This window comes from Pleurodeles waltl, chromosome 6 (assembly GCF_031143425.1).
Source record: "Pleurodeles waltl isolate 20211129_DDA chromosome 6, aPleWal1.hap1.20221129, whole genome shotgun sequence".
NCBI lineage: Eukaryota > Metazoa > Chordata > Amphibia > Caudata > Salamandridae > Pleurodeles > Pleurodeles waltl.
The window spans coordinates 89,826,104-89,842,248 of record NC_090445.1 but is presented as its reverse complement, the minus strand read 5'-3'; the positions used below and the strand labels follow the sequence as shown (position 1 = coordinate 89,842,248).

Genomic DNA, 16,145 nt, shown 5'->3' with positions numbered 1-16,145 from the left:
CTATGTCCAAATACATAATGGTAACCCCGAACCTGGGCATGTTTGGTATCAAACATGTCGGAATCATGCCCCAATACTGTTGCCAGTATTGGTTGTATGATTCCATGCACTCTGGGGGCTCCTTGGAGGACCCTCATTATTGCTCCTTCCAGGCTTCTGGGGTTTTCCGGACAGCCTGCGCTGCTGCCACCCCACAGACAGGTTTCTGCCCTCCTGCTGCTTGACCAGCTCAGGTGGGGGAAGGCAGAAGGAAGGATTTCCTGTGGGAGAGGGAGGCAACACCCTCTCCCCTTATGAATAGGTGTTGCATGGCTTGGGAGGGGTAGCCTCCCCAAGCCATCGGTATGCTTTGAAGGGCACATTTGTTGTCCTCCTTGAATAAACTAGTTTGCATCAGTCAAAGGACCCCCGGTACCTGCTCAGGCATGAAACTGGACACAGGAAAGGGGAGTGACCACTCCCCTGTCCATCACCACCCCAGGGGTGGTGCCCAGAGCTCCTCCAAGTGGCCATTTGATTCTGCCATCTTGAATCCAAGATGGGCAGAGGCCCCTGGGAGCATTTGAGTAGCCGGGTCAGGTCGGTTATGTCACAGCCCCCTCCTGATAAGTGGTCACCCTACTAGGTGACCAGTCCCCCTTCCTGGGCTATATAGGGTCTCCCTCTTGGCCCTCAGATTCGACGTGCAAAATTCCAGAAGGACTCCTCAGCATCGTTTACTTTATCTTCTGGGTACTGTGACTGCAAGTGGACCCTCAAGGAACTGACACTCTGCAACTTCAGCGACTACTCCGCTCTGCAGCATTGTTTCTCCGGCTCCTTCCAGCAACTGCAACATTTTCCCGGCTGTGCATTCTCTGAGGGCAGCGAGTCTTCAGCCTGCACATGAAGTAAGAAGGAATCTCCTTTGGAGTGAATGAGTCACTCCCCTTAATCTGCAGGCACCAACTGCAACGACAACTGGCTGTGTGGATTTGCTCTTCTTGGAACTGCGTGGATCCTGCATCACTGGTGGTCGTCTGGAGTGGTCCCCTTGGTCCTTTCTGCCAGCTATCCAATTTGGGAGATGGCAAGCCCCTGCCTCTCCTTGCAGGACAGTACCCCGGTGGACCCCCACTCTTGCAGCTGCCAAGGCTTGTTTGCTTCTCCTCCAAGGGATCGCCAGGCTTTGCGTAGCCCCGGCCTCCAGCACTTCTTCCTGGCAAGCACAGTCTCCTCTCTGTTGCTCCAGCGACGTGGGACTCCTCTTCGGGTGTGCTGAGTGGGCCTCCCTGCGACTGCTGTGCCTGCTGCCAATGGGTTACTTGTGGGGGCTGCCTCCTCTTCTTTGACTCTCCCTCCTTGGGTCCAGTCCCCTGGGCCTTGCTGGTACTCTTCAGCCTTGCAACTCGTCATCTTCTTTTGCATTTGTCAAGACTTTTGGTGGTTCTCCAGCACCACTGACCAACTGCAAGCTGACGGACGATGTGGTACACCATTTGCATCACTTCAGGAACTCCTCTTCATCTCCTGTGCCGCACTGCTGGTCTTCTTCGTCCCTCATCGACCTGGTCCTTCATCCACAGAAGAGTGGGTAGTGGCTCCTGTCACAACTGGAATCTCCATCACAAACTGGACTTGGTCCCCTTCCTTTGCAGGTCCTTTTCTGCCAGAATCCACCTTTGGGTTCTTCCTGTCTTGTTTGGGTCTTGCACAATTCTTTTCCAAAGTCCTCCTGTTGGGTTTGGGGAAAACCAGGTACTTACGTCTGCTCTCCTGGTCGCTGGGGGTCACTCTGGTACTCACCTCTTGGGATTTCTAGTTCCTCCAGCTCCCCTCTACAATTCCACATCCTTGGGTGGGGGACTGTATCGCGCATTCCACTTTCTAGGTACATGGTTTGGGCGTTCCCTAGGGCCTTCACTGTTTTCTATTGCTTTTGCCAATGCCTGATGCTTTCTATGTTCTTTACTGATTGCAAATGGTTTATAATAGTGTGTTTACTCACCTCCAGTTGGGGGGGGGGGCTGCCTATTAGTATTCTAGTATCTGTGTTACCATAGTAAAGCACCTTTATATTTGTAACACTGTGTGGCTCTTTCATGTGTGATAGTGCTGTGTGATTATAGTGGTATTACATGAGCTTTGCATGTCTCCTAGAGAGTCTTGGCTGCTCATCCACAGCTACCTCTAGAGAGCCCTGGCTTCCTAAACACTGCCTACACTTCACTAATAGGGGATACCTATACCTGGTATAAGGTGATAACACCATAGGTGCTCACCACACACCAGGCCAGCTTCCTACATCCCCTACACTGAAAACTAGCTGTTGAAGGCAGCTTGCCCCAGGCAGTTATAGACCATCTCCAGATGACAGTTAACCTTTTAACATTGTTAGAGTTCACTATCAAGTCAACTCTGACTCCACAGATTCTCCTGTTCATTGGAGCCATCATGGATATGGTGCAGTTTCCAGCCTCTCTCCGAGACTGGGGAGCCCAAGACATTCAGGCTGTGTCCCCGATGTTTCAGCCTCAGTCTTAGATTTCAGTGAGAATGGCTTTGAAGCTCCTGGGATTGTTGGCCTTCATTATTCTGCTGGTTGCAACTGCCAGATGGCACAGACAGGCTCTGCAGTGGGACCTGAAGTCCCAGTGCGTACAGTGCCTGGGGAACCTATCAGATTCTATCCAGGTTTTAGAGGAGGCTGCAAAAGACCTGAAATAGTGGCTGCTCAGCTGTGATGGGGCCTGACACAGAACCCTCTCCTTACCCCACCCTGAGCTGATGGTGGTGACCAACGCATCACAGCTGGGTTGGGAATGCCATTTGGGAGGTGGCAATCAGAAGATTCTAGTCTCCAGTAGTAAGCCAGCTACACAACAGTCGGTTGGGGAAAATATGCTTGGCTTCCTCCCAACGATCAAAGAGAGGCTGATACAGATGATCACAGGCAATACTGCTGCCATGTGATACTGCAACAAGCAGAAGGGGGTAGTGTCTTAGATTCTTTCCAAGAAGTGTCCAGGGCAATTTTTTCGTCATGAATGACCTGCTGGGATCGCTAAATGCCAGGGTGGACAGACTCAGCCACAGTTCTTAGTGGATCACGAATGCCAATTACACCCAGAGGTGGTGTTTGGCGTCTTCCAGCAATGGGAAGAACCGTGGCTGAGAACCCACAATACCAACATTTTTGTTGGCTGCAGTTCCCAAGAAGGCTCTCTTAGAGGTGCTTTCTGCCAAGGGTGGAGCTTAGTACTCCTGTACACCTTTTCACCCCTGCTTCAAGATCTGAAAAAGATCAGGAGCAACCTGGCTCTAGTAATCCTAGCTCTGGATTGGGCCAAGAGAGTGTAATACCTCAAAGTCTTGGGCAGGGAGCATCTGTCCTCCAATCAAGCTACTTCTTAGGCAGGATCTTGCACCTGGGCCTGCACAATCTGACCCATGTGTGGAGATTGAACGTCGCTAGTTGCTTGCATTTGGTGTCCCTCCCTAGGTTGTTGATGTTATCTTGTGAGCTAGACATCCTTCCACAAAGTTGGCATACATTGCGCACTGGGGCAATTTTCTAGCTTGGTATGCAACTGCTAGAGAGAGCCATTACAGACCAAACTGTTGGACATTTTGTTGTTTGTTTAATCTTTGGCTTTGCAAGAACTTTTACTGGGCATTGTTCAGGGCTTTTTTATGGTTGTGATTTGGTTCCTAAAGGTTTACAACATATTTTTTTCATAATATCCTCTGTGATGCCGCAGTGAGGTTTGAATCTCGTTCTCAAGTTTTTGATGTGCACCCCCTTTGAGTCAATGCCAACTGCCCACTACAGCCTTTGACATAAACTGGTCTTTTTGGTTGCAATAATTTCAGCTCATCACATAAGTGAGCTGCAGGCACTTTGAGTCCAGCTGACTTGTACAACTTGTTTTCTCAGATAAACTGATGCTGAGGACTCAAGCTGCATACCTGCCAAAAGGAGTGGCACCTTTTCATGTCATACAAAAATCAGTGGTTGTTTTTGTTTCCCCAGAGTTGATGATGTCCATAAGTCACATCCAAACCTGCACACAATATCCCGGGCCCCACCATAGCCTGTGGCAAGGTCTTCAGCCCACCCCTGTTGTCCCAAGTAGGTTTCCCATGCCAGTATGAAGTTCACCCAAGCCCTGGATTCTGTGTTCTGTCCATCTTCCTTGACAGTGGAAACAGAGTGAGCCTCCAGACAGAGGTGAATGACCATCCCACCTGAGCCAGTCCGTGCTAGGGTCATTATGGACACTGATCAGGAAGCCTGTTCAATCCACCAAGCAGCAGAACTGTCCTCCTGGACTGGATGATCCATCAACCCTTTGCATGAATGAGGCAGACTTGCTGGTTGGGCTTGGCAGCCCACCTTGATCAACAGAAGGATATAAGTTCTGGATCCCTCTGCAAATACTTTCTTCACATTTACTGACTCTGCACCACCAAGACTGCAGCAGTGTTGGAAAGAGAAGACTGAAGGACAAGGGTTAGAAGTTCTGCCAGTTTACTACCGTCTCTCTTGGAATGGGCCATTGTGTGAGACAGTTGATGGAGTCACCTTCCTGTTGAGACCTCAGAAGCGAAGGCAGAACTTATCTATTAAATAGCTGGAATTCCCAGGCTGCATGAGGACAGCTCAGCAGACGGATGCTGCTCAGGATTTGGGTAGAGGCAAAGCGCCTTCACAATTCAAGATGGGCGAGTCTGCATTGTCTCTGACACTCTCACTTAGTAGCATTTAGCCCCAGCTGTGTCAGCTGCACTCTAGAGGGTGAGTAAAAGGGTGTCACTGGACCTGCAAACAAGCCAGGGTCAAGGTAAACCTTTAAGATATTCTTTATGGCTTCACTTTGATTGGAGAAGCTCATACCCCTGTATTAGCATTACAAGTTACTAGTGTGGGTGTGGGGTTTTTCAAGGAGGCAAACACGTTTGCACTGCGAAAGAACAGAAAATAGGAAAAAATAAATAAAAGGCTGTCAGAGAGAAAGTGAGTGTTGACAAGGTAAACGGAGAAAGAAACGGAAAAACAATGTAAAATTGCAATTCCCAGAGTGCAGGGGCTACCATCACATCACACCACGCCGCAGACAGGAATGGGACTAATATGATCCCTAAATGCAATCTCCGTCCTTGCCACCACAGAGATTTCCAGAGCCAAAGATGAAGGGGGTGTGGGCTAGGAGTAAGGTCGTTCCCAATTGCCTATTGTTGTGCCATGCCAATTCCATATTATGCGGAAGATTTCAAGCTTCCAGCTATCATAGCTTTAGTAGGTGCTGCGTCATCGGAATCTAGAGGGAATGGGCATATTCCCCTCTTATAAAGGCCAGTCTTTTACTGTGAAGCCCATTTTCTATGCTTTGCTTGAATTAAGATCATTTGCACCCTTGCAAGTCCACTGGTTAAAAAACAGTCTGCAAGTGCAGATTGCCCCAGGCTAGCACCTGTTGTAGTATTGTTTAATAATTGTATAAGTGTTTCACTTCCATGAGCTACAATATGTGCAAGTTTATGATGTGTGCAATGTTCCACCCACTATAATCAAGACACCCAGGTTTCTGTTGCTGAGGATAAAGACCGATAGAAAACCACTTAGGGCTGTGGTTCTTAACTTGTGGTCCGGAGACCCATGGGGTCTTCAGAGCCTACTCAGAGGGTTCCACAACTGCATAATAAATTATAAAATATTAACAGATTAATATTGTGTTTTTAACTAAAGAAGCAAAATGTCAGATAAGTGAACAGGTACATCTAGCATATTTATTGGGCACCAGCCCCATACAAGTACAATTTAAACGGGACCATTCTTTGTCAATTCGGCAAACGTCACTTATAGTGTTACATTGGGTGCCAGATTCCGCTGCCATCAGTACGGGGCAGCACATGGACTAGCTCTATACACATTCCACTTGCCCCCAAATCTTTCCCCATTTACCAGGACATCCCCTGCTCTCATACACCACCTTCTCCGCCACCATACACCAGTCCATATCCCATTTCCATTCTCTGAGAAGAGGTGCAGACTGTGCGTTCCATGCACAGGCTTTATTTCGCTACGCAATCATTAATCTTAGGGTGACCCAGATCTGCTCCATGCGGCCAAGGTTTGTGGCTCCCACCCATTTAGTCTGCACCACTTCGGTGAAGGGGACAAGCCTCCACCACAAACACTGTCATTACAAGCCACCACTGCTCTCCAGAAGGTCTGGATCACTGGACATGCCCATATAATGTGAAAAAAGATCCCCACGTGCCAACACTGCCGACCACAGGCTGTGTTGCGTCTCATACCCACCTTGGCCAGGGTGTTACAGGAAAGGTATGCTGTGTGCAATACTTTGAGTTGCACTATTTGAAATCTTTTGTGGATCGCTACCACTTTAGAGGAGGTGAGCGCTTCCAACTAGTCCTTATCTGTCTGATCTTTCAGGTCAGCCTCCCAGCGGCTACCCAAGGGGAGGACTGTATCAGGGGTATTGTTGATTCATTACCTATGGGTCAGTGAGATTGTCTTTCACTGATGTGGTCATCTAATAGTCTATCTTCCAGTGGTGATGATTCTGCAAGGTCCACCCGTTTGGAATGCATGTCAGACCTGTAGGTACTGAAACGTCTCTGTGGTGGCGAGATCATATTCCCTCTGCAAGTCGGAAAGGGAAAGTATAGCGCCATGGGACCAAAGATCCCCTATCTTAGAGATGCCGTTCTAATCCTATATATTGAAGCTTGGCTTCTACCCCAGCTTGCCCACTTTCTCCAAGTCCCGTAGTGGTGTGCCGTTAGTGCTGTATGCCAAACCTGAATTGTAAGAGCTGTTGATCCCTTGAGGGGTAAGTATTTCAGAGGAGTGTATAGTGCACATAGGTAGCCGCCTGGTCGCAGGGTATAGTGGTCCATGCAGTGCGCCGGTTCAGTTACAGGTTGATTATGCCACTGGTTGATGACCACTGATTGTGCATCCTATAATACTTCTGGATATCAGCTAAGGCTATCCCCCCATCATACCAGTGCCGTGTCAGTTTGTTGTAGGCTATACGCGGAGTTCCCCTCACCCACAATAAGGGTCTAATCTTGCCCTCTATGATTTGAAAATCGGTTGTGGGCTCCAGAAATGGGGTGTTTTGTAACACATACAGGAATCATGGTAATGCCATCATTTTTAACACGGTCGCTCGTCCGAGTAAGGAGAGCAGGAGTGATGTCCACTGAAGGACATCTCCCTTGATTCAGCATAAAAGGCCTTGAAGGTTATTAGTGTGAAACGAGTTAGGATCAGTGGAGGCATAAATGCCAAGATAACGGAAGCCATCAAACACCACCCGCGCCCGAAAACCCAGCAGCAAGTTTGGAGCCTTTCCGTGAAAGACATACACTGTGGACTTAGACCAATTGATGGTATATCCTGAGTATTCACCAAAACTGGTTAATATGCCAAGTATTCTATAAATAGAGGGGCACGGAGACACGGCGTATACGAGAATATCATTGGGGTACAGAGATAGTTTGTCTTCCCCCTTTATCTGTCCAGCGCAATCCATGGATCAAAGGGTCTCCATGGACTCAGTTCCAAATGCGCCAACACTCTAGCACCTCTCCATAAGACCCCAGCTAAACACAACCTCAAAAAGGCCAGCTGGTTCTCCCCTGCACTCCAGGACCCCAGGCAAACCTGCAGACGGCTAGAGAAAAAAAGAAGGAACAGCAAGTCCCCGGAAGACTTCGAGGCTTTCAAAGCAGCCTCCAAATCCCACCACCTCATCAGAGTCACCAGGAAAGCTGCCTTGCAGGACTCATCAGCGCCACCACTCACAACACCAAAGAGCTCTTCGCCGTGGACAAACAGTTTGCCTACTTCCAGGCTGAAACAGCAACCATTCCTCCATCTCAAGAGCTCTGTGACAGGCTAGCCAACTTCTTCCACCGGAAAATCAAAGACATATACAACAGCTTCTGATCCCAAGACCCTCCGAGCCCTCCATCAACCCCCTAGATCCATCCCATCGAGCCACCACAGACCCTGCACCGCTGGATCCATTGCACCCGAGCTCCAACACACCCTCAACTGAATCATAGAGACAGCTACCTTCCCAGAGGACTGGAAGGACGGCAAGATCCACCCGATCTTGAAGAAACACATGGCCGACCTCCTGGACCTCAAGAATTACCGCCCCATCTCCCTGCTGTCTTTCCCGGCCAAGGTCATCAAAAAGGCCATCAACGCTCAGCTTTGTAAGCACATCGAGGAGAACAACATCCTGAACACGCCCTCCTCACAGCCACTGATGACATACACTCGCTCCTCGGCAGCGGCCATACAGCAGCCCTCATCCCACTGGACCTATTGGCTGCCTTCGACACGGTCTCACACCACACCCTCTGCTCCAGGCAGCTGGTATCCATGGAAAGGCCCTACAACAGATACGCTTCTTCCTGTCTGGTGTCTCGCTCTATAGGACCTTCTTTACCCCACCGTCACCGTCTTGATGCTGACCAGCAGAGGCCCGTCATAGGCCTCAGTTACCTGATTACACAGCGGGGTCCGATTAGTCACCAATTGCCCCTCTATCTTAGGGCTGCAGCGGTGCACAGGGCCCCGGGTGCTTCCTAGGTCCGGGCCCACCTGGCGCATCGCCACAGTCTGCATCAATGCTCCACACAGCTCTGCTCGCCAAGGCCCTGGATTCCATTTTAGGGGTTAGGGGGGAGCGAACACTATTCCTGGCACTTTAGGGTGGGGGCCAGTGCTTTCTCTTCCGGCCAGCGCGAACACCGCACTTGAGCGCCAATGGCATCCATCACCCTCACCTCCACGGGGGCCTTCCCACGGAGATCCGGTCGGGTCTTCTGTCCATGGCAAGACTGCAGCATGGGTGTTGCTCCTCACGGCCTCCTCACCTGCTCTTGCGGGCCTGTCCCTAACTGCCATTTTTTTGCCTTGTTTATGTTGGATTGCAGCCGGGGGACAGATGACAATGCGGATGTTAGGAGGGAACTACAGTCGAGCAGTGGAGCTGCTCTTTCAAGCGGCCATCTTCCCATTTTATGAAATGCAGAAAAGAGCCAAGGACAATCGGTCTAGAGAACGCCTTATCCTGCCACATGTTTGTTTCAAAGGCTACTTCCTTCCTCTCGGACAGTGCTCAGAAGCAATCCCGGGGTAGTATGGAGACTGTATAGAAACAATCAAATAAGTTAAAATCAAATGGGAAGACATGTTAGGTCAATACCTGCATACACCCCTCAAAATATAGACTGAAAATTCTGCTGAAACGTATTATTTAAGAAAATGCACCCACTGCGTCTGTAGACAAAGATGTGACCCTGAAACGCACAATTATTGCAGCAAAGGCGGATGGTCAAAATGAAATGCATGCAGCGTTTATTCTAGGAAAAACAAATAATGGCCTCTGCACAAATCTCAAACAAGACATGGAATGAGCAAAGAAACAAAATACACATTTTCGCAAAGATTTCTAGAGGGGCAACTTTGACACTTAAACAGCAATGGCTTCTTGTCTAACTATCCTTAATACCTGCAATCACTGAAATATCTGTGCTCTGTCATTGCCCCCTTACTACTCGAACACAGATGGGCCCATAAACCTGTGATGCCCATACACCAGTGATGAAAACTGCCACAAACAGTTCACAGATCCCAAAAGCTCCAGAATGATACATATAGAGTTGGCCACGAGCAACGGACCCGTTCATTTAAATACTATAAATCTACATGAAAACAACTTACATTGTAGCTATCCAGATGTTCTTGAAATGAATCCGGGCCTCTTGGACCTATGTTGGACACCCATCATCTGTATGGAAGAACAGATAAGGGAACTTGGCAAACTGAAATGAAACACATGATTTTACAGCAATGGAGTGTGCGCCTTAATATGTTGTTCTGTAGACTGTATTCAAAAGAAACTTTATTGGCTTGCACATTATGTAAAAGATACATTTAGACAGGATGTTAGACACTACCCTGTGGTATAGAGCACTATACAACACTAATAAACCCACTTCAAAAAATGGAACTGCAATTATGTATTTACAAAACATACCCAGATGGCATTTGCAATGCCATTGCATCATGCAAGGCAGCACATAGCAGTCTAAGGGCTTCAGTTTGATATACTAAGCCACAAAGAGCCACCTTGCATGGCTCTGCGTGGCTTACTAAATCTGGAGAAATGCAAGGCAGCGCAAGTTGTTACTCTGCATTAAGAAGGCATTACATGGGTGGAGCGTGGGTGTTCCCAAGCATAAATCCACAGTTTTTAATGCGTTCCAAGATTTAGTAAAACTAGTAAACATGGGAATGATTCAATATGCTGCCTTCCTAGGCTAGGCGTAACGAGGAGAAATATGTTTATTTTTCCTTGTTATTTCCTTTTCTACGTGTGCTACATCCAGGACGTGATGGCAGCTTGAGCTACCTTTGAGTAGCATTGAGATCACATCAACAGTCCCTAATAACACAACTTGAGTGAGGTTCTTAAGAACATCTGTTCAAAGGTCTCCTTCAACATGCCACCATGGTGGGGACACATGATGCAAACAAATTGTGCCAAAGCTAAAATGTCGGGACAGCCTGGACTGAGGTAAGCATCATCTGTTCTAAAAATTATAATTCGTGCTCCTGGTTTTATGTCTTTTTTTTATTTTTTTTAGTTTAAATCCTTATTTATCCATATTTACTTTTTGATAATTTTATTTATTTTTATTCATATTTTTTTTTAGATTTGTGAAAAACTAAGGTGAAACTATTGAATTTCCACATTTATTCAATCAATAAATGTACATTCCTGTTTGAATGCCAGGTAAGTTTCAATTATATAAATACTGAAAGATGATAAACTTGCACCTGTATGAAAACATGCCGTTTTAGTATTAACACCCTTACCTGCCTTTCCACACTGCTGTTGGGCTACACTGATAGCATTTAAGAATCACTCTAGATATGGGGCGTAGCCAAACGCCAGACCAGATACTGAGGACAGGTAGATGCCCTCCCTTGATAAATGCCATGTAACGTGACCGGAGTAATATATACTTGATAGATAACATTGTAGTAAATTAATTTGAAACTCACATTTGCTGTAGCGGTCTGTACGCCTGTGTGCAGTTTCCCACTCCTTGTCTAAAAACTGTTCCCCCAATGCCTCCTGCCACCTGCTCTGTGCCTGCAATGTGCACAGTGGGCCATCGTCTCAGAGTGCCCTATAGATTAAGTAGATCAGTCTACTTCCATCAGCCGTATCGAGCAAAGTGACCAGTGTACAAGACTCCTTGGGGACATCCGGAAATGAGGGCCATATCCTGCAAGCCGTGGCCGCCATCTCAGTGAATTGTAGGAATTGCCCTTGGCCAAGGTTAAAGGTCTCCATTGTTTCATGGAGTGTAAGAAATCTGTCATTTAGATACATATCACATAACGTGCTAAAACCACCCGGCCACCACCTATCTATTGAAGGAAGGACTGCAAAGTGCTTATATGTTAGGGAAACACATTTTCCAACCCTTCTCAGAGTGCCGCAAAGAAAACACAAACACCAAGCAAGGCTTCGGAACAGGTAAAATGTTTGTTGAGGTACCAATGTTTATTGGTAGGCCAAGGCAGAAGGCAGACGCACATCCCAGTGTTACGCCTTTGAAACACGCTTCTTCAGCCCTGAGTCATTCTTGTCGGGCAGTTATATATATGTTAGAAAGTGCTGTCACAGCAAAACCCCAAAAAGGAACGTAGTCCAAATATGGGTAAGCATATAAAAAATAGAAATGCTGCATATGCACAGACTACAAGACCACAGAATAAATAATACATAATGCAGTGTGGGCAAAAACAAGAGAACAGAAAACAGGTGTACGTTTGTAGGCATAAGCCTTTGCTTATGGGCTGGCCTGACAGGCTGAACTTAATATATGAAACAGAGCTAAATTTAACACTGTTTGGAGAGGTTTGTTTGCACAGCTGGCATAAATGTCAGAGAAGCCTTATTACTGAGCTGAAATAGTAATGTGAAGAAGGAGGAACCACTTTGTGAATGAGAGCACGGAGCACATGAGCAAGCAGCTTGGTCAGGGACAGGAATAGATAGCTTAGTGGGATTCAGATAATGCGGGAGAGAATGAGAAATTTCCTAGCTATTGTGAAGGAAATTTTCAATTCTATTAAGGACACGGAGGCGAGGATTATGCCTTATCTTTTTTCACTCTTTATTAACAGCAAGTTCAAAGTGCAACAAAAAAACTAGAACACCCATGGCAACCAATGTCCAATCAAAACACTATCTGACAGTCCGTATATATATCTGTCCGAGTCGGTGTCCTTCCTCGTCTTCACTGCGACCGGAAGTTAAGGTGTTCTTAGGTTGGTGCAGATTCTGTACCTATGGAGAAAGAGAATAGTAAGATAGGGAGCCATGTCCTGCAGTGCATAGACAGGTGAAGTGATTCATAACAGACCGAGAAGCCCACTCTCCACAAGAAAAAATACCAATATTAATTGCCCGTAAAACAATCCTGCTAGAACATGTGCAATCTGAATACCACCTCCAAACATGCTGATTCCGTTCCTGGGTTGGTGACATGTCCGAAATGTCGGAGGGGGATAATCCTTGCCTCCGTGTCCTTAATAGAATTGAAACTTTCCTTCACGATAGCTAGGAAATTTCTCATTCTATGTCAGGACCGGAGGCGAGGATTATGCCTGCTCAAAGCTTGCTCACCACCAGTGAGGCTGCCTCATGGATCGGCTTAAAATAGAATCTTTTGAACGTAGACTCTGACGACCAGTTGGCCGCGTTCACGATGTCTTCCAGCCTTCCCCCTACCTGGATGGCTTTGGAGGCCATGGCCCCCGAGTAGAATGCGCTCCGAAGACCTGTACATTGATGCCAGCTTCCATCAGAATCCATCTGACCCACTTAGCAATGGAGGGAGAAGAAACTGCCCTAAAGGGTTTCCTTAAGGAGATCAGCAATTGTCGTTCCCCCTGTGGCCGGAGTTCAACCGTCATTTCCTCATATGCCTTCAGACATCTTACTACGCAGAGATTGGGAGCATGGTCAAAAGCTGGATAAGTTACCGACCTGGTATTACATTTTGTTCTCCTGGACACAGTGAAAGTTACTCCTTCCGGAGAGAACACTCTAGCTGATATATCCAGCGCCCTCACATCCGAGACTCGCTTACACGAGATGAGGCATAACAAAATAGCTAGTTTCGCTGACAACTCTTTGCGTGAAAGATACCTGTTGTCCTGTCAAGCGGACAGCAGACACAGTACCAGGTTAACATCCCACAGCTCCGAGTATCTGGGCTCAGGGGGGTGGCTCAATCTGATGCCCTTCAGTAACTTGCACACCCACGGGTGCTCCCCCACTGGGCGGTTGCCAACTGGGGGATGCCCAGCCGAAATCGCCGACCGCGCTGATTTAATCAAGCAGTACGCTTGGCCGGCTTCCGCCAGTTCCGCCAAGAAGTTTACAACATCTGTTATTTGGGCCCCCATGGGATCGACGTGTCTTCCCACCCACCAATGGGCCCAGCGGTTCCAGGCCAATCTGTATCTTTTATGAGTGCTTGGGGCCCAGGCCTGTTTGATAAACTTTTCAGCCTGTTGCGAAAGTCTGTGGTCCGACCAACGAGATCTGAAATCCTCCAAGCCAGCAGAGAGAGATGGCCCTGAAGGACCAGTGGATGAAATTGTCCGTCTGGACTCAACAGTATGGACTGGAAATCTGGTAGCAGAATCGGGAGGTCGCACGAGAGTTCCAGAAGTGAGGGAAACCTCACCTGACACCTCCATAAGGGGGTGATGAGGATCACTGTTGCTCCCTGGCGACGAATCTGCGCTGTCACTCTCGGGATAAGGAGGAAGGGGGGAAACGCATAATTCTGATCCTGCCCCCAATCTTGAAGGAAAGCGTCCACCGCCGTCACCCCGGGGTCTGGGCGCCAACTGAAATACTGTGGGAGGTGGGAGTTCCATCTAGACGCGAAGAGATCCACTGCGCAGGGACCCCAGCGCTTCGTGAGTGCGAGTAATACCGCTCTGTCCAACCTCCAGTCGCTGGAATCCTCCAGGAATCTGGAGTTCCAGTCCGCCATGGTGTTCTGGGAGCCTGGAAGGTACTCCGCCGTCACCGATATCTGCCGTTGGAGGCATAAGTGCTAGAAGTCCTTCGCCATCTCCGCTAGAGCCCTCGAGCGGGTGCCCCCCAAGCGGTTCACATATTGCACCGCCGAGATATTGTCCATCCGCAATAGTATGCAGCAGGAAACTCTGTCCCGCGTCAGGGACTTGATCGCGAATGAGCCCGCTAGGAGCTCCAGGCAATTGATATGAAGGCTGAGCTCCCGCTGAGTCCAACGTCCCCCAAAGGAGATGTTCCCACATCCAGCCCTCCAGCCGTAGCGGCTGGTGTCCGACTCTATCACAAGGTCCGGTGAGGCTCCGAAGATCGCCCTGCCGTTCCATGCCTCCATGTGATCTAGCCACCACTGGATCTCCGTCCGCGCCTCCTGGGAGAGAGAGATCAGTTCGGAGTACGTGAGACCCCGTCGTAGGTGATGAGCCTTCAGCTGCTGAAGGGCCCTGTAATGCAGCGGGCCCGGAAATATGCCCTGTATCGAGGAGGAGAGGAGTCCCACTACTCTGGCCAGTTGCCGGAGTGAGATCCTGTCGCACCGTAAGACCTTCAACAATTCCTTCTTGATTTTGACTATTTTTGAGCCCAGTAGACAGAGTCGCCGCCTGGGAATCGATGAGGAAACCCAAGAAGGTCATGGATTGGGATGGCTGAAGGTCCGACTTCTGGGCGTTTATGACAAACCCCAGGTCTTGGAGGAGCTGCATAGTTATGTTCGCATTGGACACCAGGCGCGTGCAACTCTATGTGGAACCCTGACACCGTCTGGAGAACCCAGGCGTCCGAAGTTAATTGGGCCCATTTGTGCACAAATAGGCGTAGCCTGCACCTGAGGGGAAGATAGGGTAATACCCACCGTTGGCACCTCCGGGGGCGTTCGCTCCACTGCGGGCACCTCTTCTGCCTTTCCCTCTACCCCGATTGGGGAAGAAGGCGCCTTGTCTGCCATCTCTCCATCCATTGTTTCTCTCTGGGTAGGAGTTGGGGCCTTGTTGGAACGAGCGGCCGGAGGAGCGACCCCTGCCTCTTCCGGCCCCTCCAAAAACCTTCCCGGGAAAAATCTTTTTGATGGAGGTTTGCGCCTTTTCCAGCGCTGAGAAAGTGGCAACAAACTTGGCTAGCTCCTTTACAAAGGGGTCGCCGAACAGATTCCCTTGGGCAATAGCCCCTACTTCTGAGTTGTAGAGTTCTCCTAGCTTGGGGTCGAACTTAATGAGAAGGGACCTTCTTCTCTCCGCAGAGAGGGCACAATTAGCATTGCCCAATAGGCATACTGCCCTTTGGGCCCATCCTGCCACAATGTCTGTGGGCAGGGCAGAGTTGGTGCGTTTCGCGTGTTTAGCCAGCTGGATGATTTGAGTGAGAGGTCCTAGGACATCCAGCAGCTTGTCCTGGCACCCTCGCCAGAAGCGATCAATACCTTTTTTAGGATCTTTCACGTATTTTGCGAAAAACGTGCACATTTTAGGGTCTATCTCCGGCATTGCCGCGACCCTGTGAGGCAGAGTCGGGCGCGGGCTTTCCGACCTCAGCCGGGCCCTGACCTCTTTATCGAGAGGCTGCCTGATCTTACTGGCGACATAGTCCGCCACCCGTTTCTCAGGACGCCACTCTGAGGACCTAGGATGGTAAATGTCCTCCGGTTGAAACATTTCAGCTCGGAGTTCTCAGCCTCCTGCGGGTCGGAAAAAGTAGAATTCGGACACCACGGTTGTCCTGAATCGTGCTCCTCGTCGGAGGAAGATTCCCCTTCCGTGTCCCCATCAACCCGCTTGGGTGACCCAATGTCAGGGTCCGATATGTGGTGAGCCGCCTCACTGGTCTCTCCGGGGTCAGAACCCTCCCGGAAGGGTGGACGCTTGAGTGTGCGCGCACTCTTGTGAAAAGCTTCAGTAATGGTGCTGAAGCCTTCAAGGTGCCCCGCGTCACGCTTGCGTAAGCTCTTGGGGACCGCCGTACCCTTAAGGTCGGGTCCCGTCCCCC

General features: G+C 49.0%; 1 protein-coding gene across 1 annotated transcript in view; it reads left to right on the top strand.

The window, feature by feature from the left end:
- The window catches only part of TEKTL1 (tektin like 1), a 232,388-nt gene that overhangs the window by 5,023 nt on the left and 211,220 nt on the right, over window positions 1-16,145 (top strand). Inside the window, exon 2 of the mRNA XM_069237411.1 lies at window positions 10,750-10,829. The gene's annotated coding sequence lies outside the window, so the exon portion shown is untranslated. The remainder of the gene's footprint in view (window positions 1-10,749; window positions 10,830-16,145) is intronic.